The following is a 3,108-nucleotide window of genomic DNA, read 5'->3' as shown; positions in this document are numbered from 1 at the left end:
TGTGTGTGTGTGTGTATGTGTGTGTGTTTGTGTGTCTGTGTTTGTTCCCCCAACATTGCTTTACAGCCGATGCTGGTGTGTTTACGTCCCCGTAACTTAGCGGTTCGACAAAAGAGACCGATAGAATAAGTACTAGGCTTACAAAGAATAAGTCCTGGGGTCGATTTGCTCGACTAAAGGCGGTGCTCCAGCATGGCCACAGTCAAAGGACTGAAACAAGTAAAAGAGTAAAGAGTATATCATGAACACTATTACTTAATACTTTTAGGATTTAGAAAAAATTTAGAGTTAATCTAAAGGAATTTCCATTATATTTGCAAAGATATTACCAAACAGTAATTGATTATATCCTTTTTGGAAAGGGTAAATAATATCAAGACATTAGGTGCTGGTTTCTTGACCTTAATTTACATGCATAATTGAATGTTTGATCTTTGTAGACAAGAAACAACTATGGACATGTTTCGGTTTATTAGAACTCCTTAATGTAGTATAGTGTAACAAGGCCTGCCGTTCAGTTGACACATACTCTTTGCTTCTGGAAAAAAAAAATGCCATAAAATTTTAAAATATATAATTTGCATACTTAAAAATATAATTAGCTAAGAGCTGCAATTGAAATGGCTAATGGTATAAATTTACGTAATTATAATAAATGCAGATGTGATTATCGCACACCATAAAACTACTAATTAGTTGAGATTTTTCTCTTAGATGAAAAACACAAACATCTTAGATGCAACAGAGGGAAAAATTCAAATATAAGTGGTTAATATTATCAGGAAATTAAAAATTAATCTCACAAATTAGTACTTGAATTCTGGTACTCACTAATCAAATATGATTTAAAACCCAAAATAAACTTAGCACCAGTGAGCTTCGTGTGGATTTTAAAGCCTTTGAACGTAACATAAATACTACAGGTTTGGTGCTTTCTACCGTATATATATATATATATATATATATATACACATTCAGTAAATATACAGGGTTAATCTGAAGCAATACCGCTTACAACGTTAATAAAGGATTTTTACCCAACTCAACCCAGTTGTTTGCGACACTAATGGGTATCAGTGATTTGTAAATCAATATTTTTCTGTGTCACTAGAGGATAGGTTTCTCTAAGAATGCAGTTGATAGTAGATACTTGCTACCGATGAATGACGCACAAATACGCAGAAATTTGGCCCCTTCGAAATACAGGTACTACTCATTTTTGCCAGCTGAGTGGACTGCAGCAATGTGAAATAAAGTGACTTGCTGAAGGACACAACGCGTCACCGGGAATTGAACTGACAACATTCTGATCGTGAGCCGATTGCCTTAACCACTAAGCTACGCGCTTTCGTATATATATATATATATACACACAGGTTATATTCTGTTAAGAAGGTGTAATATATAGTCTAAAGCTCTTCCACCACACACAAGCACACACACATACACATACGCACACACATACACACACACATGTATATACTCTTGTACTCTACTACGTGTCAAATGGTATTGTATAGGTTTCTTTAGGATCTATACAATACGTACGGGTCTTTTATAAAACTTGTAAGTACTAAAGTGGATATGTTTGACTAATCACGTGAAGGTGTTGCTACAGTTTAGCTGCAGTTGAATGACAAAGTGTGTGTGTGTGTGTGTGTGTGTGTGTGTGTGTGTGTGTGTGTGTGTGTGGAAATAAAGAAAGGAGGAAGGAGAGGACGGGTCAGACAAAAGTGGTCGATTGAGAACAACATAAGAATAATAGCGAGCGTGATCAGAGTGAAGTCCAATTTTAGGTGGAATATTTTCTGCGTGGGTGTTGTGTTTGTCTCAATGAACTCCAGTGTCTGAGGTGAATTTATCGATGTTTGTTCTTGTGTGAGTGTGTGAATATGTGTTCATTTTTGTGATTCTCTCTACAGTAATCTGTCTCCATTCTTCCTCACTCTAGATATATTATGTATGTATATATGTATATATGTATATATGTATATATATTTATATTTGTGCTTCAATGGATCTATATGTGGTGAGTGCGTAAGTGTATGTGAGAACGCATACGACACAAGATGTCAATACATGTGAATGAATGTATGAATGAATGAAGTAATTTTATGCGCTGCAGAATATAAATTATTGAAAAAGCTTTGTCATAATATGGAAAAGACGACATGGGTCGATTCTGTGTTTGGAAACAACGATCGTTTACGTGAGACGAGTGTTCAATTGGGCAAAGCAACGGTTAAAGATTCATATAAGATAACTACATTAACAATTAGATCAGCATCTATTCGCTCGTATATATGTGAACCTATGGCGTACAGAGATAGTATCCGAGCAAAAATATTATGTAAATATATTTGCATACACGAAAGTGGTGGGAGTTTGAAGTGAATCATTCAGTCATATAAGATTTAATTTGTTACACTGGTTGTTTCTTTACTCCTACTCTAGCTTTCATTCTCTCCCATTAGCTCTTGTCTGATCGTTTGCATATTTTTCCTCTCTTTCTTTTATCTTCCCCCGCTTTATCGCTCTTTCTCTCCTTCTTTATTTCTCTCTCTCTCTCACACACACACGCACAGTCAGGCACAAACACACACGTTCCCTCTCAATCACTTTCCTTCTTGGTCTACACATTACTGGCAGAGTACAGAAGTGAAAACAAGGTATGTAAATTAGTATTACAAAACAGCATTTCTACGCCATTGTGCCGTTGAATAAACAAAGAATTATTTAAATACTTTTAATATGATTATTTATATATAAAGATTTTAAAATACAAAAACAGTACATAGAAAAATAATAATAAAACAAATAATCAAAACAAGAAAGAATATTAAATAAATATTAAGAACAACGACCATCAAGCAGACAACAAGAAAATTATAAATGAGATAATTATACAAAATTAGTCGTCTCATTATATTTATGACTGCATGCGATATTGCTGAACTCGACAGACAATGAATTATACATAGTCTCGCATTCGTATCATAGTTATTTACGCATACATACGCACACACACACGCACGTGTGTATATAGATGCATAAATACATACTATACATATATAGACGCATAAATATATGCGTGTATATAAATATATA

At 34.3% G+C, this 3,108-nt stretch overlaps 1 protein-coding gene across 3 annotated transcripts in view; it reads left to right on the top strand.

Moving 5' to 3' along the window:
• Nucleotides 1-3,108, top strand: part of LOC106884362 (uncharacterized) — a 337,312-nt gene that overhangs the window by 53,258 nt on the left and 280,946 nt on the right. Inside the window, exon 1 of one of the 3 annotated variants that reach the window (XM_052968144.1) lies at nucleotides 2,651-2,669. The exons of the other annotated variants lie outside the window; for them this stretch is intronic. The gene's annotated coding sequence lies outside the window, so the exon portion shown is untranslated. Of the gene's footprint in view, nucleotides 1-2,650; nucleotides 2,670-3,108 lie in introns of those variants that run through there. 3 annotated transcript variants of the gene reach the window in all.

Source organism: Octopus bimaculoides, chromosome 5, assembly GCF_001194135.2.
Source record: "Octopus bimaculoides isolate UCB-OBI-ISO-001 chromosome 5, ASM119413v2, whole genome shotgun sequence".
Taxonomy (NCBI): Eukaryota; Metazoa; Mollusca; class Cephalopoda; order Octopoda; family Octopodidae; genus Octopus; species Octopus bimaculoides.
This window is presented reverse-complemented; position numbering and strand designations above follow the sequence as displayed.